This window comes from Lissotriton helveticus, chromosome 5_1 (assembly GCF_964261635.1).
Source record: "Lissotriton helveticus chromosome 5_1, aLisHel1.1, whole genome shotgun sequence".
Lineage (NCBI taxonomy): Eukaryota > Metazoa > Chordata > Amphibia > Caudata > Salamandridae > Lissotriton > Lissotriton helveticus.
Window position 1 is genome coordinate 1535954046 of NC_136065.1, and position 22993 is coordinate 1535977038.

The 22993-nt window shown below is 44.0% G+C and overlaps 1 protein-coding gene across 1 annotated transcript in view; it reads left to right on the forward strand.

Annotated features, from left to right (window-relative positions):
* The window catches only part of RAB7B (RAB7B, member RAS oncogene family), a 197381-nt gene extending 175173 nt beyond the window's left edge, over positions 1–22208 (forward strand). Inside the window, exon 8 of the mRNA XM_078644586.1 lies at positions 22074–22208. The gene's annotated coding sequence lies outside the window, so the exon portion shown is untranslated. The remainder of the gene's footprint in view (positions 1–22073) is intronic.
* Positions 22209–22993: the final 785 nt, after the last annotated feature.

The window sequence follows — 22993 nt, forward strand, 5'->3', positions numbered from 1 at the left end:
TTTAAGAAGACTAGGTGAGAGCACAGACCCCCGAGGGATCCCTAGAGTTAAGTTTCCGGGATTGGACAGGGACATATTACACTTAATTCTTTGAGTTCTGTTCTGGAGAAAGGAGGCAAACCAGTTAAGAACTGTCCCTGATAGCCCCATCCTACATTTAGCAGGTTTAGGAGGCTGTCATGTTTGACAGTATCGAATGCCGAAGAGAGGTCAAGGAGGATAAGAAAGCAGGATTCGTTCTGATCCAACATTTTTAGCGAATCATCAACTATGTGTGTGAGTGCTGATTCAGTACTGTGCACAAAGTGGAATCCAAAAAATCGGTTTCCGAGACCTAGCTCATGTCAAGGTAACTGACCTGATTGATCAGTGGTACCTTTCAAGAAAGAAAATTTTCTTTCTAGTGTCCCCTCACTTCACCGGGGTTGCCCCACGGTGACATGCTTCATCATTGTAATACCTATTGTCAGCCTCCCCGGGACCGCATCTTGCTTGAATGCAGCTCCGGTCGGGTAAGTAAAACAAAGCTTCCGGGTTCCTCCCAAACCGCTAGACCAGCGGTCGCAGCGGCCATGTTGGGAGTATGCGATTTAGTGGTACAATAAAGTATATTGACAAATCGCTATTGGCGTTGCTCGAGCGAGTTGCGCAGGCAAAACTGGAAACTTGTTGGGTACAATATTGAATTACAAGACTGGGAACTTGTTTGGTACAATATAAAAACTACCAGAGAAGTGGGGGGCATTTTTAAGATACAATGTAGAATGTTGACAGATCTGCTTCAGCGAGTGGTGCGAGCAAACCTAAGAAACTGTTTAGTACGATATGACCCAAGGGATAGTGGCGTATAATACCTTGGTAAGTTGCAACCCAGATAAGGATTTTTAAATCACAGTTAATCAAAAAATGATGAATAGAACGCTTTTGGTAAGTCATTATCACAAAGTTATTTTTAAGATATAAGAAAAGTCCTCACTGGAGGTTGATCAGTATTAGTATAGTGCTCCTAGTGGGGTTTTGGTAAATGCCTGGAAGGCATGGTGTTTTCAAAACTTTATAAAACCCAGGTCATTAGAGTTCTGATTGAGGCTGCAGTCATCATATTGACCTGTTTGTGTCTTAATTCACCGGTGGTAATATACAGGTGATAATGCACTGTGGTTGACATGCATCGGTGTTGGTACCTAGCCCATCGGAGGGCCACCTATTAAAACTGGTACTTCAAAAAAGAAACAGGTTAGTTTCTAAAAGCACCCCACGGAATGTCATCATTAAGTCCCTGTGTGTCCGTACGTAGTTTGAACACACATCGTTGTTCACGCTCATGGAGTATTCTTTCTTGGTTTTCTTTTGTTTTCACACCTCCAGAACAACCCATCTCAAATCGTTGGGTGTATGGTTCTTCTCAATGAAATGATTGATGATGGCCCTCCACCACCAGCACCATTCTACTATGGTCCACCCATGTACCCTCAACAGCCCTTTCCAGTTTGGGATGGAAACCAAGGCAACCTTGGCCGTCCTTTTTTAGGCGGGGGCAAACCCCACCAACGGGCAAGAAACAAAGCAGGACAACAACTGCAATGGGCACCACCCCTGGTAACGGAAGGACGTCACACACGCAGCAAAGGCCCCCCAAAACCAACGACGAGCGGCACCAAGACCTAGTAGTCAATTTATCTAGTACTGAACTGACATCAATTCAAACACAAGTATTAAACAAAGGCTTAGGTTTCGTACCTACTCCTTATACTGATAAATTCAAACTCTGTTGCGAGCTTAAAGAGTTTCTGAGGAAATTGAAACTCCAAGTTTTCTTTAAGGATAAGGAGCATAATGATCAAACGGAATCGGACACCGGACTAATAAAAAAATCAACATGTGTCCCACCACCGGGCAATCTACCAGTAGAAATTCTGGCTTTTGAAAAAGCCATCATGAAGGAAGTGAAAGCACTTGACCCTCGCACAGTGAAAGTGTTCCAGAACACTAGTAATACAGAACTACAAGCAATACAGGAACTGTCAAAAAACAGTACCTTAACTATAAAACCAGCTGACAAGGGAGGGGCGATATTCCTACAAGATACATCTGATTACAGACAAGAATGCTTACCACTTCTAGCAGTCACTAGAAATTACACCATTATCAAAGAGGACCCAACAGAACGTTTGAGAATATCTATTGCATATCTCATCGAAGAGTCATTGGCTAATGACTGGATGAGCAAGAAAGAAACTGAATTTCTAGTCAACAATAAGCCAGTCATCCCCTACTTCTATACAATTCCCAAGATACACAAGCGCTTGGACAAACCACCGGGGAGACCCATAGTCTCTGGCATAGGTTCTATCCTCGAACCCCTTTCTAAATATGCGGACGCTTTTTTGAGACCTTTAGTGCAGAAAACTGACACCTATCTGCAAGACACAAAGGATGTCCTGTGTCTATTAAAAAAACAAGGTTTGACCCCACATCCAGTTTTCTCATCAGTCTGGATGTGGAGAGTCTTTATACTAGTCTCCCGCATAAAGAAACTCTTGAAATTTTGGAAGAAGTCCTCTTTGATTCCCATTGGAACTATAAAACACCAAGACATGTGGTGTTGGAATGCTGCCGCCTAGCCCTCACCGAATTTTTTTTTCGGTTTGAAGAGACATTGTACCGCCAACAACACGGGACCAGCATGGGCAGCACTTTTGCGCCGAGCATAGCAGGATTGTATGTACATCATCTAGAGCAAACAAAGATTTTGAATAATAACAATCCCTACAGACACCATATTACACTATGGAAACGTTACATTGATGACGTGTTGTTAATATGGGAAGGGAGTGAGAATGAGGCACTCTGTTTTTTCAACTGGCTAAACCAACAGAATAGCTTCCTGAAATTTACCAACACCATGAGCAGATCCCATCTGGTATTTTTGGACTTGAATATTCTGGCAGATGATGGAACTTTAAGGACAACCACACATTTTAAGCCCACAGCAAGAAACTGTTTATTGATATATGACAGTTTTCATCCAAGATACCCTAAACAAAATCTCCCATTCGGACAGTTCTTAAGGTTGAGGAGGAACTGTACAAAAAAACAGGACTACCTTATACAAGCTGAAGACCTGAGCTTGAAATTGAAAGAAAGGAACTACCCAACTGAACTGATAAAGAATGCAAAAAAGAGGGCTGGCAATAATCATAGAGATGCACTTTTGGAACCCAAAGTAAAAAATGTCACGGAGAACAGAAGACCCATTTGTATCACAACTTTTAACAGAGTATCGGATCAAGTAACAAAAATAGTAAAGAAACATTGGCCGATTGTCAATAGTGGAGACCTGAACATACCTGTGCCAATGTTCAGCCATCGCCGAGGGATGAATCTGAGAGACCACTTGGTCCACACTCGTCCACAATCTACAAACACCACTACCAGACTCCAACCTTTACCAACGGGCCACTACTCCTGCAACAACTGTAGCGTGTGTCACTTAACATCTACCACCAAAACGGTTACCTTTAACAACAACACTACATGGCAGCTGAATCAACTGTCCAATTGCAATACGAGTGGAGTTGTGTACCTGATCACGTGCATTTGCAACTTACACTATATCGGAATGACCACACGCAAGATCAGTACCCGAATAGTTGAGCACAGGAGCAACATCCGGTGCAAACGAGCAACAACACGCATGACGAATCATTTCATTGAGAAGAACCATACACCCAACGATTTGAGATGGGTTGTTCTGGAGGTTGTGAAAACAAAAGAAAACCAAGAAAGAATACTCCATGAGCGTGAACAACGATGGGTGTTCAAACTACGTACGGACACACAGGGACTTAATGATGACATTCCGTGGGGTGCTTTTAGAAACTAACCTGTTTCTTTTTTGAAGTACCAGTTTTAATAGGTGGCCCTCCGATGGGCTAGGTACCAACACCGATGCATGTCAACCACAGTGCATTATCACCTGTATATTACCACCGATGAATAAGACACAAACAGGTCAATATGATGACTGCAGCCTCAATCAGAACTTTAATGACCTGGGTTTTATAAAGTTTTGAAACACCATGCCTTCCAGGCATTTACCAAAACCCCACTAGGAGCACTATACTAGTACTGATCAACCTCCAGTGAGGACTTTTCTTATATCTTAAAAATAACTTTGTGATAATGACTTACCAAAAGCGTTCTATTCATCATTTTTTGATTAACTGTGATTTAAAAATCCTTATCTGGGTTACAACTTACCAAGGTATTATAAGCCACTATCCCTTTGGTCATATCGTACTAAACAGTTTCTTAGGTTTGCTCGCACCACTCGCTGAAGCAGATCTGTCAACATTCTACATTGTATCTTAAAAATGCCCCCCACTTCTCTGGTAATTTTTATATTGTACCAAACAAGTTCCCAGTCTTGTAATTCAATATTGTACCCAACAAGTTTCCAGTTTTGCTTGCGCAACTCGCTCGAGCAACGCCAATAGCGATTTGTCAATATACTTTATTGTACCACTAAATCGCATACTCCCAACATGGCCGCTGCGACCGCTGGTCCAGCGGTTTGGGAGGAACCCGGAAGCTTTGTTTTACTTAACCCGACCGGAGCTGCATTCAAGCAAGATGCGGTCCCGGGGAGGCTGACAATAGGTATTACCGAGCGCTTTCACCAACAAGGAAGTAAGTAATATGTCTTCACGGAAGCCTGAGAGTGCGGATGAACGTTTATTCCGCGTCTGTGCATATACCGACATTTCGGTTTATGCACTGTTTTTTAACGATCTCTCCTTTTTTACCTTCTCACGGACCAACAGCAGTGTGTCCATAAGGTGAAAACGAATCCCCTGAGAGACCATGAGGTGCTATTTAGCACAGCATAAAGTAAATATTGAGAGTCTTATTTTTTTTATCTTTCTTATGTACTTAATATGTGTTCCATGTGTCTATCGTTTTGGTCACATTAAGTCCTGTCTTGTTTTTATGTGTGAATTCACAATCACTTTATACAGCTATTGTTTCAGACTTGGCATGGAAGCCTGCACGCACCAATAGGGTGCAACCATCCACCATAGCACCGGATGCTTGCGGCATGAAAATAGACTATGTGACCCTTCACTGTTGGGAAGGTGTGATTGCTACTAATGGTGTGCTTTATCTTTACAGCGTCTGAAATCAGTATAAAACGTATGTATTCTAATACGAACGCATGCTTTAATTATCAAGTATTTATTTAATCTATTTTTCCTCAATTAGGGACATAGGAGTGGCAAATGCAGGGCTGGTCCCGGCATGGTCCTGAAGAAATGCTAGGGGTAGCATGAAACATGTTGACCTTTCACTGAACCAATCCACATTATAGGTTGATTAACAGTGATTCTCACCCCACTTTTAACATACCTGCCTAGGAGCATAACAAATCTGTTGAGGCCCACTAAGCACGGTATTTTTAACTCACTTACACCCACTTCACCACTTGCTTTGCACAACACGTAGTCTTTCACTTCAAGTGCTCCTGCGTAGTTCGTGAGTCGTAGCACGCCCCTTTTCGTAGAGAACTGGGAGGACCACAATGATGAAGCATGTCACCGTGGGGCAACCCCGGTGAGTGAGGGGACACTAGAAAGAACATTTTCTTTCTTGAAAGGTACCACTGATCAATCAGGTCAGTTACCTTGACATGAGCTAGGTCTCGGAAACCGATTTTTTGGATTCCACTTTGTGCATCAAATGTTTGGAGGGTGACCTAGTCTCTCCTTCCTCCTTCTCCCCCGGTCTTCTATCGATTCAGTACTGTGGCCATGGCGGAAGCTGGATTGGAATTGATCTAGAGGAACTGGTCAATGTGGCGCAAAGTTGAACATGTACGCATTTCTCAAGGAGGTTTGCTAGTGTCGAAATCGTAGCGATTGGGTGGAAGTTGTTTAGATCTGAGAAGTCTGCCATCTGTATTTCTTTTAATGGGGTAACCTGCCCATATTTAAGGCACTCGGGGCGATCCATGAAGTAATGAGGCATTGACTATTTTAGACCAGGGAGGGAATAAGGACATTTTGATCCTACTAAAGAAGTTCGTTGGTAGAGGGTCACTAAAGTGGTTTGAGTGTTTTAGTGTTGAGAGGATTTTGAGGATGGCGCTTTCATCAAAAGTTTTGAATATGCTCCAAGTAGCATTGTTTTTAGGGGTGTGTGCTGGGATACCTGGAGTCTCAGCAATCAGGAGCGTGCAGGTGCTACACTGAGGTGTGAGAGGATATTGCTCCGTAGCTGCCCATTTTCAATCTTTCTTGTCTTTTCCATGAAGAAGGGGGCTAAATCCTTGCAATTTAGCTGTGGTTTAGAACTTGTGGCAGAAGTGTTGGGTTGCTTATTGGATTGTAGCCAGACAATTTCTAGCGCTGTCTAATTGACTTCTGAAAAAAAAGCTTTTTAGCTTCTAATAAGGATTTTAAGGTTTTCAAGGGATGGTGAGGCTCCATGCTCGATTAGCTAGTCTAAGCTTACATCTTTCTGTATTAAGGCTGCCTTTAAACCAAGGTTTGGATACTTTGGTAGACATTCCTTTTAGCTTCTGGGGTGTTATTGAGTCTAAAGTGTTCACCATGGAATTGTTGTAAAGACTTGTGAGGTCATGGACATCTGCCATATCCAAGGGAGGTGTCAGAATATTGTTGCTGAGCGATGTCAGATTGTCCAGTTAATAATCTGCATGCTCCTTTTCTGTTGTTTGTGTTTTTTGGTTGACCCTTTCTTGTCTTCACTGGTACAGTGATGAGGAAAGTGATGCAGTGATTATCTGTCCAGTCACAAGGGATGATAGATTCCAATTGGATGGTATTATTCTTGGCAATGATAAGGTCCAGGGTTGCATCCAAGTTATGGGTAGGACTGTCACAGAAATGAGTCAGGTTGAGGTCAGTTAGGAAGGTTTTCAGGCTGTTGACTGCTTGGTCATTAGGGTCGTTCCAGTGAAGGTTGGAATCTCTGAAGAAGATATGGGTGCTGTGTTGTCCTGCTTTGGTTGAGATGGTTTCCATCATTTGTTTTATAAATGTGATGTTGTCACCAGGTGAGTGATAGATTGTGTGCAGTTTGCACAATGGACTGGTGTTGCTCAAAATGTCAATGCACAGGTATTCACGTGAAGTTATTTCCCTTTTATGTGACTGTTTCACTGCAATATTTTTTCTGTGTATGCAGGTGACACTTCCATCAGGTCTGCTTGGCCTATCTAATCTAGTGAAGTGGTAATTAAGTGGCACTGGTAGGTCAAGGGGTGGTTATAAGTAGACATCATTTAGCCATGTGTCATTCAGGATTAGTATGTCTAGCTCTTGTGTGAGGATGAGGTCCACTATGTCCGCCACATGTTTCACTGCCGATCTGCAATTGAGTAGCATGCATTTCAGGTGTTGTTTGGTGTCAGCAGAGGGTGGCTGAGTAATGGGCACTTGTTTAAGGTTTGATTTGTTTATGGCTCTGTGATTGTGCCTTGTATCTCTGCATGGGTTTGTAGGAACTAATGGTTAGCTTGTAGTTCTGAATCCGACCCTACGTAAGGAGTTCCCTCCTTGGGGAAAACCCACAAGAAAGAGACACTGAAACTTCCAACAGTGCCAAGAGGACAAGGAACTGGCACATGCTGCCCACACAAAGTGTCATAACATAACACAAATCATATAATTCATGTGGAATTTTTCAGGATTTACTATTATGACTCTGCTCTCTCCAAGTCATTCACAAAGCACTCCATGGAAATTGCCCCTCTACCTGCACAATCTGGTCAAACAATAATATCCCATTGCGAATCTGAGGTGCTCTGTTGCATCAAAACTGTGACCAAGCAAGCCCAGACTATTGAAACGTGTGGGAAATCTCTTAAATTCCTTAAAATCCAAAATCCAAACTCGATCCAGCCTTAACAGGACATAAACTGTGCCAAGTTTCCCTAATATCACCATTAGGCATTCCTTACCCTAGAATTCTGATACTTTTCAAGGTAGACTTGGATCTCTCACTTTGATGTCCTCCCAGACCTTTGCTATGCCCTGTCGTAACGGGATCTGTGTATCACCAACCAGTGCTCTGAAGTAGCTGCAAGTTGACTTTCTTTGGCTATGGAAATCCTTGTAAATAACTAACCGTGAGCTTGAATTAGACTTTGGGCGATGGGGGTAATTCTGTCTGCATGGCGGAGTACTTTACTCCCACCATACAGAGGTCCTCCACCCTCCCCCGCCCCCAAATTATAGACGTCTGCCGGCACAGTGGACCTCTCTTAACTTTGGCAGGAATGCTGTCAATTGACAATACTGTCAGTCAAATTTTTAACATGTTTTTGTATTTTGAAAAACAAAATCCCAAAGCAGGATGTTGTTTTGAAAATACAAAATGTAATGAGCCCCATGCCATGGGAGTTGTCTTCCATGGTGTGGGGTTCATTTAGCAGTTTTCACTGCCCCTGACTGCCAGGGGGTTTCTGCAGGTAATTCCAATATTCTGGGCCTTTTTCTCCTGGGAAAACAAGGTGGTATATTATCAAATGCAGTATTACCTTATTAATTGTAAATCAATTTGTCCCTTAACTTCTGTTTCCAGCCTACTTGGAATAATAACTAGTTCAGACAATGAGGGTCATAGAGATGTGTTCCTCCTTAAAAGCTCACTGGAAACTACCTGCACTTGTAGGCAAGATTAGATATAGCTTCTAAAAAATAATGCAATAACACAGGGCTCCAGAATGAACCTACCGTTCCAGCCCCACCCTCCTACCAATGTGTCACCAATTGTACTGGCCTAGTACCTGTATATTTATTCTGACAGGCAAGACTGGTGCATACTAGCGTGACAGGGTGGGAGTCGTGAAGAATGGAGAAGAAAGACTATGGGCTTTGTTTAGTGGTGGGTGGTGATGTTTTGGCCAATGATTTCTGATGGCTGTGTTCCAAGATGTTGTCTACTTGGCTGTTGGTGCATCCTTAGATAAAAGTGAGGGGTAGTGCTAAGTTGTGCTGTAGGGGAGAATAATACCTCTATCATCGCAGCCGTAACATCGACAATCCCTGTTGGCTGTGTACATGTTCTCGAACACAATAGGCCATTGAGGAAGTGCATGTTAATGGTACAAGATTGCTGTTGATGTCATCTTCGAACTCTCAGTTTATCTATATAGAACCTGGCAATACATCCAGACCTACCGCTTGATCTTGTTCTGTACCTGCACTACCGTTGATCTATTACACCTGGTGCTCTTTCCCAACTATCGTCCTATTACATCCTTCGATTCCAATGACATCTTCTTATGTACCGTCCTGACTACCCTCCTGATCTGCACAGGTGCTTCGCCTTTCTTTATCCTCTATTTATAGAGTCCTCCTATTTGCTGCAGTATTGTTGGGTCCTGTCCTGAACTATGATTATCTTGTCTCTGTGCGAGACTTAGCTGATAGTTTTCCCATAGGAGACTTTGCTATTCTTGTCCTTGTGTTGTTTGCTTGTCTCTTCTGTGTGTGAAATTGTACTTGCCCTGCCCCATTACAACAATTTGCATGTTCTGTCCTTGTTCATTTTCTTTGTTGCTCTGAGATCCTTTGCCCATAGTTTCAGTCATCTCATCCCATTAATCATATCTTACATCATACATAAGGTATGAGCTGGAAAAGTACATATATAGATTGGAGTACCATCGATATAATTACTGCCATAGATTTTAGATGCAGTGATGGTCACCTCTGCTCTCTAACCTCAATGCAGGTCCACCTACCACACTTTAGGAGCTGTATTTGTGAGCTATCCACTGACTTGGTATTGTATTGGTATTTATATAGTGCAAACCTAGCTATGAAGCAAAGTAACTTATATAAGTTGTTGGGAGACAAACAGCTCATGTGCATCAAGTTTAAATTCCACATATACATTTAACTCCCAATCCGGTTTTTTTCCGGCACAGGAAGGTTAAGTGTTTTACTCAGATTCATGTTGAGTCTAACGACAATGCCGTGGTTGGAACCTGGATTACCTGGTTATAAAGGTGGCAGCTGGAACTGCTAGGTCACATCTTCTCCATGGCTAGAACGTCTATATGGGGAGTCGTTGTGAGGCACCAGTGGTGCTGCTGTAATATAGTCTTTTTTTGCCAAGGCATGTCGATGATACCAGCCATGACAGATGGTAAAACCTATAAACTACCTTACCCTTTACTTCATGGACCAAAGACATATCATTATGGATTCGGTGTAACAGCTCATACAAAGCACCAGTGCCAGTCAATGGTGCACTCACTGCCAGATGACATCTGGAAGTTAATCCACTAATGGTTCTCCCTGGAGAACTGATTGTATCAGAGACAAACAACACTGAGTGGCTATTGTGCATTCTCATCGACGTTGGCTACAGTTTTCCAGTAAAATGCGTTATGGCAGAAGTTTACCACTTAGGGGCCGATTACGATTGCAGAATGACCGCCACCGTGAGCCATGCGGTGGTGGTCCTTCCGCAACCAGACCACGTTTCCCAAGACACATTACGATGGCAGCGGAATCGCTTTCAGACCCTGGCGGAAGCAAAGACCGTCCGCCACAGAACATCCACAGGCATTCGTTCCGATTGCCTGGTGGAGCAGTCTGCATCTCTAAAATGGTAGCATGCCTAGCAGGCACGGTCCGCCAAATTAGGATGCGGTCTGCAGCCAGCCTTACCATGGCGGGTTAACCACCATTGAAAGGCTGGTGGAGATTGGTTTTGGGGCCCGTTGCGGGCCCACCTTGTGTTTGGAGGAGGTGTGGGTGCAGGGGGGGTACCCATGGTACCCCCTACATTTCACCGCACCAAGGGCAGGCACCGTGTGGTGCCTGCCACGTAGTACAGTGAAATGCACAACATGCTATTTTGACAGCGTATCGGGTGCTGCTGTCAGCAGCAACCACCGCAATGTTCAAATGCAAAATGCTACCGCCATGGTGGCGGTCGCATTCTAATTCGGTGTGCAGAACCGCCGCATGTATTGCGGACGGTCCCGGTCACCACCACGATGGCCAAGGACTCCAGTCCGTCTGCCATCGTAATCAGCCCCATAGTGTAAACTATACTGTCTTGGCAGACCTGCTGCTCTTTTGGCTGTCCAGCCCTAGGTTTCTTTTCTGACAATCCTAGAGTGGAGGGGACACAACAAGCTAATAAATTGATAATCAAAACTGCCAGTGAGGAATCTCTTTGTGAAAAACATGGTGCCTGCTCATTAAACTCAACCCTTTAGAACTGTGATGGCATCAGTGGATGCTCTGAATGCAGTGAGAACTTCTCATCAGGAGGGGTTCTCTTGCTATAGCTAGCAATACTGTGCCAAGGATCAAGGAAGCTGGTGCCCTAACTCCCAGACACTAGAGGTGCCTGGTGAAGGCTTGCTTGTTAAAGTATAATCGCCTGATGGCGAAATATTTATGGGCAAAACTAAAGAAGGTGGCTGTGTTTCATTATGTCTTAGGTCATGTCACCTCTGCTTACCAATCAGACCTTAATCAATACTGTGTAATAGGAAAGCATAGAAAGGAAGGGAAATGTAAAACAGACATCTGTAAAATAAACATTCCTCTTTGGGTGGGTTTAGGTTTCTCGAAGCCACCTCTTAACCTATGACAATGGCAGAACCATGGATCCACTATGGGTCATGGAATTAGAAAAATGCTGGCAAACTGACATGTGTTTGTTGTGTCGTAAACCTGGACATTACGTTCATGAGTTCCCAGTGGCAGCTCATCAAACCAAACATAGTTTACCACAAATACTTTTGCCCGCAGGCAATTACAACGCGGTCATTACAACGACCGCGTTGTAACAACGCATACCATTACTCCGAAAGTCGGAACAACGAATTGCGGAGGGACAGAAGGAGTTGGACCAACACCATCCCTACAGTTGCACATACTGGGGTTGGAATAGTAAATTATACTATTCCAACATGCAGCGCCCCCCTCCGAAAGTCGTTGTTACGACTTGCGGGGTAATGGTATGGGTGGTTACAACGTGGTTGTTGTAACAACTGTGTTGTCATTCCCTGAGGAGCCTTGTCAAATACCTCCTCGGCCACGGTATTGCACTTCATGATCCACAGGTTCACTTTTGAATTAATGGTTAGTTTAAAGAGCAGTGTATCATCGTTTCTCAGACCTTATAGCCAATACATTTAATTGGTATTCCCTTAAACATTCCCTTTGCTCTGCATTCCATGATCGTGTTCAGTGGAGTAGAGGGACAAGCCATTTTGAGTAGCTGCTGCCACGAAGTGGAGTTTTTTACCTGTTAGTGTCCACTCTGAACCCAATCTTTTCCAATTCAGTAAGCTTCTAAAGCCTTGTTTATTGAACATGCAGCTATCTCCTACCATGGTAATGCTGAATACTCATTAGCACCGACAAGCTTCTCTCTACAAGTATACTCCATAGGGTATAGGCTGCAAGTAGAGGAAACACTGTAAGAGTTACCCATTTAGTGTCAGATTGCGGGGGAGCAGCATCCCTCTCTGGGTGCGGTGTTCTGCAGTATCGGGATTGATCAGTTGTCTAAGTGCAGGATTGGGGGTGGTGGTTGGTGGCAGCGCTCAGATACTGCTGTGCAATCCACTGCACCATGGGTCATCTTAAAGGCCATCAGACTCATCTTCGATGGTGGAAGGATGATGCTGAGTCAGCCTGGAGTGCTGCATAAGAACACCCGCTAGACCGCCATGTGGGGCAGGAAACATATTCCCAAGCCTTGTTTTTCCTTGACTTTGATCATTTTCTTTGACCTGGATAATGTCATGTTCTGTAACTGAATTCTTCTGTTTCGAGTGTGAAATGAATCCCCACTTGATTCTTTGTCACATCCTATACTTCTGTTCAAAGCTTCTGTATTGAGCCTGATATTGTTTCCTCCTTGCTGTCTGCTGACATCCTGCTGCGCCGATGATGTCCTGTTTGCCTCTCCTGCCTCACCTGCACCATCATTGATAGTTTCTGTTCTTTTACAGTCTGGCTTTAAAGTTAGAGATCCTGTATGATCCTAGGCAAGCATTCTATACCTGAGTTTGAAGTTATCCTTTTTCTCTGCAAGACTTTACTGGTCCTGTCCCTTTTGCTTCCCGTGTTTCTCTTGATCCCTTGTCATTGATTTTGCAAACTCACTTCATTCCACTGCGACCTTTCGTTGACGTTCAACCTCTCATAACTTATGCACGAGGTAAGGAGCACCCTAGAAGAAAGGAATACTTAGGTGTTGTTGAAGCATGGCAGTAATATCTGCCTACTGGTACCTCTCCCACACCAAACCCTCCATCTTTGGCCTCTGAACGCAATGCTGGCCATCTGTCACATTTCTCAGCTCACTTTTCTGTTCCCCGCTGACTGATGCATACTCTAAAAATCAAGTCCCTGTGAAACCAGAGTTGGCTTGGTTTGATTTTGTTTTATTCCTGACAGGAACGTTCATGGCACATGAAGTAACACTTCTGTTCTCAGGCAGTGGCAGCTCTTCCGCTAAGACCGAGCAGCGTTACCCCACTGCTCATGGAGCAGTGTATAAGGCCGCCCAACCATCCCGTACTGTACCGGCCGCCACTGCTCTCAGGTCAATTCAGTGGTGAAGAGTATACAATGTGGCCACTGCCCACCCTTAGGAATGCCCTGGTATTACTCTTTTTGGAGAACTCATCAGCCCACGATTCTCACAAGGCTGACCTACTGCAGCAATGAGGCCCTCATTATAAATTCCCTGGTACCAGCTCATCAAGCCCTGCCCTGGAGGTGCTGCTGGCAGAGGTATTGGCAACACGCAGGAAGGGAAACCTTGGCGTTTTGGCTGTTTTCATGTGTGCTGTACAACGCAGTACAAATGAAAACAGCAAAAACAAGGAGAAATGAAACATTTCTCCTCTTTGCCCCAGGGTAAGACCAGGTTTTCCCTGCTCTTAATTCTGGAGCTGCCTCCCTTGTAAAAAGGGAGCCCGTCAGAATCAATGGGTGTTGCGGTGGAATGCCCTCAGCAACACCCCTCCCCTTTCACACTAAGCATAGCGTGAAAGGGGGCCTTATTTACAAGTCAGCATTAAGCCACGTTAAGTGACATTCCCGTGGCGATAGGGGCTTGTAAATATGCCCCAAAATATCCAAGCCTCTGCTTGAAAAGGAAATATAGAAGTCACTATCTCAGAGTGCCTATTTGCTGCTGGTACTCTCCCATTAAAATTATTGCATCCTTGCTGCAAGGTCCCTTTTAAATTTAGGCCAATCACTTACCCAGTACCTGAGAGTACCTGCCCATTTAGAGCACTGATCTGAGCTCTTCTTGGGACACAAGAAGCATGATCAACTGATCTCCCATGATGCTCTTCCTGAACTCTTGGAGCAGGAACAAATCTAATTCAGAATCCTGTGAACTACTCCAATTGCTTTCTTTGCAAAGGGCCGAACAACCCCAAAAATACCATTCCATGATGCCTCAGTCAGAATCCTCAAGCCTGAGGAACTCATCAACATTGAGCTACCAACAGAATGTGCAAAGAAAGATAGACACTCAGATTGTACAGCTTCAAACCTCTTTCTCAATTCGTCAGGTACCGAAATAAATATTTAAGATTCAGAAAAGAGACGAAAAGCACTCTTTCAGACCAACGTTTACCCAGCAAATCTGGTTGACGAGACTATCCTCTTCCTCTGCTCTACCAAGGTTTGGAGCCCGACACAACGCCACGATGGAGCGAGAAACAGCCCGGCCACTAAAGGAGCAGTACGAAAACAGATGTGCGTGCCATACACCAGCTTTAAATAAATAGCTACAATTACTAATATTAAGTTCTCCATGGTTCGCTGGTTGGAGGAAGCAAATGAAGTGAGTTACTGAAATGGTTTTTTACTTTCCTCTTTCCTCACGTAGCCTGTTAACACAGGCGCCAGTGCTTCAAGGAAGGCTTTTCAGGAGTCAATTAGGAACCTTATATCAATATTGTACAACACACCACATCATTTAAAGCCTGCAACGCCTCTCAGGACATCAGTTTCAGTGCTTGTACACTACTTAAGGTTCATTGTTATTTATTCTAAAAAGAATCCACAACAACACTGGTCTTGTGTACCAACTGAAGTCACATTTCCCCAGGGGATTTCACAGTTTAACTCTCTGTATGATGGGTTTGTGTACTTGTGCTGTTAGGAAGAATTTACAAGCACCAGCCAGAGCAGAAAAGTCTTGTGATGTTATCAATAGAGCATTGCAGCTGCTGCTGAAATGAAGTAAATGTTTGTCTGATAGGCGTTGTCAGCAGAGAGTAAAAGTCAGGAGCTGACCAGAGAGGGGTGAGAGGGCGGGGAGGCAAAAGTCACAGTTTTTATAAAGGCAATCCGAGGAATTAATTAATGCTGGTAGCTCTAAGGCAGCTCTTAAAATGAGTGTTATCAGACCCCTGACTCAAGCTTATTCTAAAGAAGTCCCTTGGTCCTGTTAGAACTGAGCAATGTGACCCTAATTCAAACCCTTCACTGTTTTGTAGCCAGCACATATCCACTCACCCGCACACCCTGATCAGAGTGTGTGAGGGTGTTGGTTTGCATGAGTGTGCTGTTGAGGTGGTTGGTGTGGTTGTGCTGCGTGTGGGTACATGTTTTGCAGTTGCATGTGGGTCTGGTGTATGTTTGGATGTGTATGGTTTCTCAGGTATTTTGTATTTGGGTGAGTGTGTTTGTTTGTGTTTTGGTTGGTGTTGTTTTGCATGAAGGTGTACATTTGGATGACTGTGCTGCTGGTGTGGTTGTGGTGCTTGTGGCTGTGGTGGTCCTTGTGGGTGGGGCGGTGGTTGTGCTTGTGGGTGTACTCATGGTGGTGGTTGTGATAGTGATTATGCGTGTGGAGGTGGTTGTGATGCTTCTTGGTGTGCTGGTGGTGGTGCGTATGGGTGTGGTGGTGGTTGTGGTGGTTGTAGTGTCAAAAGTGTCTATGTATTTTGGGTGTTTGCTTGTGTTTTTTTGTGTGGTTGTGTTTATGTGTGTGTGTGTGCACAAGTGTGCAGCTTGTGTCTGTTGGAGTTTGAGCCTGCAAATTAGGGATTATGCTTGGGATAGGACTGGGACTTGGAGAGTGGGGATTTGCAGTAAAAGTAGAATAGACATTTACAATATTAAACACATATTTGAAATATGCTATTTGGTGTAAAAACAATTACAAGCACCACGACATCATGTGAAATATAATGGAGATTGAAACCGGTAATCTTAAATAAAAGAAAATATTTTCAGACAAACAATGACAAAGAAAAATGATGGAAATAAATATAGGATTCTATGTTTCCAAAAGGTGCAAAACACGTTAGCAACAGCTAAGTGTAAAGCAAAAACGACATTTAGGTTTAGTGACACATTCAAAAGTTTAACTTACCAGTCTCCAATCTACCGGTGATTCCTGTCAAGCCACCAGGATTTAGGCTCGGCAAGACCTTCTCCTCCTAGAATAAAAGTTGTATGGGGGGCTTGGAAAACCACCAACAGTTCTTTGGACGTCCAGGTGATGCTTGGAGGCCAGGGAATGCACTCTCCCCTGCAGGTCACTCCACCTCTACCAAATGTCCTCCTGTGTGCTCGGGGTGTTTGCTACAGCATTCACTTTGTCAACTATTCTGCTCCACATTTTCTTTTTGTGGGATATGGTTGTATATTGGACTTGAGCTCCAAACAATTGTGGCTCTACACTAATAGTTTCATCCTACATGACTGACAATTCTTCCTTTGTAAATGAGGATTTCTCCTCCCTGCCCTTATCCAAAAAAGAGCGAAATAAATGTTATGACCCACAAGAAAAGAAATGAAATAGGAAAAAGTGACAATAAAAAGAGAAAGCAAAAAAAAACTAACTTCACTGACAAAAGTTTTACTTGACAATGTGTTGCTGCAGTAGAATGGCAAAGGATTATGGTCTGAAATTGAGTGTGTCATATAGGGTGGTATGCAGGTCGAAACACGGTGAGGTGGCTTGCCATTGTCTTCCATACCAGGTGACAGGATGTGTGCTGGGTGCCATATTGGGAGGATGGGAAACTGTATTCTTAGGCTTGGTGATTTGCCTGAGACGGCTGAAGCTCAATGTGTAAGGACTGTGACAGGGAAGAGTAGAACTCAGAGTAAAGAAGGTTACCAGTAAGTAAATGGCCCTTCCTAAATAACCTTTGGGAAACTCAAGTTCAGAAGATGCAAACACTCATCAAGTGAAAGACCCCCAGACAGGGAGCATGTGCAAGAGAGAACTCCTCTTCAGCAAAGAAAAGACAGTGAAAAATGGGATAAATCAGTCAATAAAGGGAAGCATCTTGAGAAGCTGTTTCATGTGCCCTGATATTAGGTGGAAAGAAAGGAACTGGTCCTTGATGGCTCGTGGGTCAAAAGTAGGGGATGGATGCAAGTATAGTAAGCTTACACTAGGACTATTTCAAGTTCTCATATTCTTTTAGGACAATTTTGTCCAGTCTGTGTACAGGTAATTCTCGAGAAGGTATGAAGAAAAAAGAGCAGGGTGAGAGAGTACTAAAATCATGGACATCAATTCACGAAAATGCCAGGGGCAGCATTAGTGACATCACATGCCCTTTGTCCCACATAACACCACACGAAGCGAAATTATATGACCTTTCTCTTCTGTCTCTTTATAGCTTCTATCACTTGTCTCCCACCCGTGTACCGCTCCATCTGTTTCTCATCTGTCTCTTTATCGCTGATCTACTTATCCCCTATCTTTCCACCTCTCTCAGCTGTTATGATCATTTACTTTTTCTTTCTCTTAATCACAACTTTCCCCACGGTCTTACCTTCTTTCTCGTCAGTCTCCTTATAACCCTTTTTTCACAATCCTCTCCCCTCTTTATCCAAGTGATCTCTCACACCAATCTTCCTCTTAATCACCCCCTTCATCCAGGTATCCCCCTCTCACCTATCTGCTGTTTCTCAGCTATCTCTCTCAGCCATCTGTCTCCTTATCACTTTTTTCTCACACTTGTCTACAACCTTTTATGTGGCTCTTACTGTGTCTTTCTCACTTTGTTCATGTCAACCTTTCTCACACCTGTTGCGCTCTTACTGTTCTCCTCTATGTTAGCTGTCTCTTTATTATCTCTCCCTCTCGCAGATAAAATAAAAACACAGCTGTTTTGTCTGTCACGGACCTGTCACTATGCTGTGTCTTATTCCTATCTTCTCTTTGTTCTCTCTCCTCTCTCATTCTCATTCTTTTCTGTCTTCACCTTTGTTTCTCCTGCGCTGACTTTAGTTTTCTCCTCTCATGCTCACAGACAGCCAAAGAAGTGGAGACGCCTTTTCGGCTGACATTTTATTTCAGCGTCGCCTGTGTTACAATCCTGAACGCATTTATTGGTTAAACAGTCAGATGTCCGTGGTAACTGCAAGCTCTGAAAGTAAACATGGCGGATGAGAGCCCTGTTTAACTTTCTTGCATCCACTGCCTTTAGGACATTGGCGTCGCAAAGGCAGTGTTAGTGCTGGCAAAGGGAAGGCCAGGTGGGTAGCAGCTGAGAAATGAAGTCTGTGACTGAAATACACACTGTGCTTGCTGCCTATTGAAGTCAGTGGACTTTATTGAGCTCAAGCTACAAGGCAGCCTAGAAACGGAGCAGCCAGCGGCCACCGTGTTACCTTCCTGGTGCAGGGGTCCCTGTCCCCAGAAAGAGTGAACAGGTGAATGCAGTGTCTGGGTCACTAGAGGTGAATGAGGCCTAGGTGCTGTTGCTGCTGACTCTACTGGGCTGCTGCGTTGCACACAGCTCTGATGGGATAACGCATTGGTAGCCTTCAGGCGCGCAACGCCCATTGTGCTCAAACGGCTTCAGCCCCCTCCCGTCATGTGTGTCAGCCCGGGCTAAGACAGCTTCCCAGGCACACAGACTGCTGCACCCGAGTACTTCACAGGTCTTTAAAAGATCATTTGCTTGTAAATGAGACTTTGTTGTGTTTTCATCCGTTCTTAGAGCCCCTGAATCTCCACTCGGTGTATTGCTGGAAGCATTAGCACCCCCTGACATTTTTATTAGCCCTATCTCCCTGAAATTTGGATTTAGTTGCGCCTCTGGTATCCATTATCGAAGTGCTGGTGGTCTGCAGCACTGGGCTGCCAGTGTGTAACCAGCAAATCTGCTGTAAAGGTCTTCATAAAAGAGAAATATTAGGCATCTGAAGTTAGGCACGCTGAATCCACTAAGCCATAGACATCCAGGCTGACAAAACATGAAATAATGGTAAGCAGGAAAATATGTAGAGCACGAAAACCATATCTGGCTACAGCTTCACTTCCAGGTCCAAACAGACTACAAGAATGCAAATTGGAAATATTCTGACCCAGATCTTTAAACAGGCTACACAGGTGATAGGATGAAAGAATCGGAATAACCGAGTACCACTGAGCCCACCCAGGTGAGACCGTGTGGCAGCTGAATATTTATTCTAAATGAGAGTACGGTTACATAAGTTACAGTGGGGTCTGGTGACCTTTGAAAGTGGTGAGGCGTAAACGTTGGCCATGACTTTTGTATAGCGAGTGATGTGAACAAGTTCAATGGACAAACCTGGGGCCCAGGGTGAGTCCCTCTCCTGAGAAAGAAATGAAAAAAAGATTGGCAAGTGGTGAATTTGAAAGCTAATGAATGTAGCGGTAAAGCAAGGCTTATTAAGCAGTGGAAATGTATAGTCTTGAAATATTAAACACATAAAAAACTACCCCATATCTTCCTGCATTAATTTGTTGAATAGTTACTATAATGTGTAAATTGTACAGCATGGCAATTTTAGCCCTTTAAAATGTATGCTTGTCCAGTGTCTTGCACTGCATGTAGCATTAACTTTGGAAAAATAAGCTCTAACCAGACTTCAAGAAGCACCCACAGATGCTGGCTGCAACCAGTCATATAGAAATACGTGCAGACAGGTCTTTAAGTGAGATGACAAACGTGGGTGCTCTCTATAAAGGAAAATGTCAAATAAATGTCTGTGATTCTCATAGTGTGCCACCTGACCAGTATTTTGGTTTCTCTCTGCGATGTCATTTTAACCAGATATAAGACACAACACCTGACATACACTTAAAGCCTGTCGGTGTGATTGGTTTTGTCACTGGGTGTTAGCTGCTTAAGATAAATGAGTAACAACAATGATTTCTTATAAATAATTAACATTGGAAAGTTTAACCCTTTCCGCGCTGTGTACATTTTCGCGCTGTGCAGGCGTTTTATTGAGTGGGCAGAGTTCTGACGGCCCCTGGCCATCCTCCACACACGCCCACTGTGATGTCGGACAGCCGGGGGCCGTCAGAAGCACACAAAAGGTTAAATTCTGAAAAAGTGAGTCTGTGAATTAAATAGCATTGAGGCCTGTGAAAGGCGTTTGGCATTCATTTATGTGTACTTTATATTAGATACGTATCCTCTTTTTCTCTGCGTATCTTGTCCATCTGCAAATCTCCAACCCCCTTGCTTTCCTCTTCAGCCTTCTCTTTTCACTCTTCACAGAATGCACTTCCTCGTATCTCTGTCATTTCACTGCCCCTAACATGCACTGCATTCCCTCAAAATTAGGCAACTTAATTTCTCTTACTTTTGCCTTACAAATATTTTGACATCTGTGTAACCCCTCAACACACATATCCACAGAATTTCAGTTGCAAATGGAATACACAAACATTGTTGTGTGTGCTCTGCAGAGAGGCCAACCCACTAACAGGGACTTCTTTTGGCTTCAGTCTTAGCACCTGAGTGCTCAATCAAAGCCCCTCATAAACACCTGACATGGCTCAAGCCTCAAAGTATGCACAGAAAGAAATACAGTTTAACAGCAACATTATAAAACAGTTAACTCTTGGGTAATGCGAGATTAAGTAAAGCATGTGAAAAAAGAGAGGAACTAAATCCCTAAAATGCATTCCCTTGACATTTTTAACATTCATTCCATGTTTTTGGCATCTGGGTTAACTTAGGGGCATGAAGACAGGGCCAGTTTTAATGTTGCACATCAGAGAACTGGCCATTGTAAACACATGTTCCACAGTAAGCACATATTTCCCACTTTGGGCTTGTCTCAGATATTTGGATCAGCTTCGCAAGGGAGCAAGAGCGAAGCCTGTCCTGCTCCCTATTTGGATCCATTTTGCAGAGGAGCAAATCGTGCAGCTCCACTTCTAAAGGAGCGATCAATGTACAGCGAGGGCGGGGGTGTCACAGTGTGGGAGGTTAGCGTGATTTGGGGTCTCAGACACAACAAAACTTTAGCTTGCAAACACTTACCATTACCGAAAACAAGGCACATGATCAGACGTGATTGCATCCACTCTCACATATGACAAAAGGGCGGGATCTACGCCTTTGAATGACATACGTCCGAAATCACACAGGGATGAAGTCTCTGACGCCTGAAACCATGACGCTGATTGCATCACTGGCCTACAGAGTGCATACAACCATGGACCACAATGGCAAAGAAGGGCTTGAAAACAGAAAACCCTGCCTTGTGCATCTCCGTTAAGAACGTTGATTTGCTGCCTGGCCTCCCTCTCCTGCTTCAGAGCGAGGCAAGGCAGGCAGCCTGAAACACACCCTCCAGACGTAAATATATACAATTATTTAGAGATACGATTGTATCTCTAAATAAATCGAACAATTTAATATTTTTTAATGTAAATATGTAGGAATTCAGAAGGGCGCAGCCCCTGAGCCCTAATGGAATAACCGACCCTAATAAGTGACAAAGCCTATGATTAGGCCACTCACGTGAGAATGTAGGTGCGTTTGTGAATTCCCCAGTCCACGGAGTCCTTGTCAATTCAACCCAGTTAAGAAATATCCTCAAAAGGTCAGCACCCTTAAGAGACGCAGACCACTGAGTGAAGTGAGGGCTCCCTCAGATGTCCTCAGTCCTTGGCCCTGTCAGCTCCGCCTGGACAGGACACCTCTGAGGCTCATTTGCTGGTATGCCGACCCTCGTGGAAGAATTCAAGCTGTAGTGGTAAGAGTTTCATCCAGATAGACCTAATATGGAGCTCTCTCTTTCCAGCTCACTAAAGCTGCCTGTCTAGAGGAGAGATGAAGAGCTGAAGAGAACATGCAACATCCGATGCCTAGAGCCACGCAAGATCAGAACATCAACCAACAAATGGAAAAGAGAACAGGAATTCAGCAAATTACGTTTGGAGCAAAAGCCATGCTTTGTACAATCATTACAGAAGCAGTCTTATGCACAGATTATATACTGTATGTGTGTGTAATGAGAGTGAGCCATAACTTGAAATAAACATGTAACTAATGAAAGCTGGCATAGTGTCTCATTGTCAGCGTTTTGAAAAATCAAAGTATCTCACAAAGAAAAAGTGATTAAAACAAGTCCCTCCCACTCAGCTGGAGAGTAGTAAAGGTGTAACATGTAGCTTGTGGTGCATTTTTTAGCACTCTGTCGCAGATATAGTACTGAAACATTCTGTGGTAGCGCTAGGGGCAGCTCCTCCGCTAAGGCAGAGGAGCGTCGTCTCACTGCTTAAAGCAGTGCAAAGTAAAAATAAAATGATAATAAAGGAACATCCATTATTATAATTGTATTTTTTCTATTGCAGTTGCACTTCAGAGCTGCCCTGTTGATAGAGCCAGCAGGGCCTGACTCCTCTGACGTCGAGGCCAGAGCAGTGGTGGCTGCTGCTAAAGTGCTCATGAGGCTTTGGCCGGCCGTCTCTGATCGGCCAAACCGTCATGCGTATTGTGCATGTTCTCCACAGGCTGTATTAAACAGCCTTAGTTGAGAACATGCCCACTCCAACCCCCTGTCTGAGCACCGAACAACAGCGATCACACCAATCACAGCGCTGCTTAAAGTAGCGTTGTGGTTGGTCAGGGGATTCTGGGAGGCTGGGTGCTTCCTGCTCGAGGAGAAGCAGCGACTGCGAAGGCGACCTCCAGGTAAGTTTCCTTTTCTTTCTTTAATTT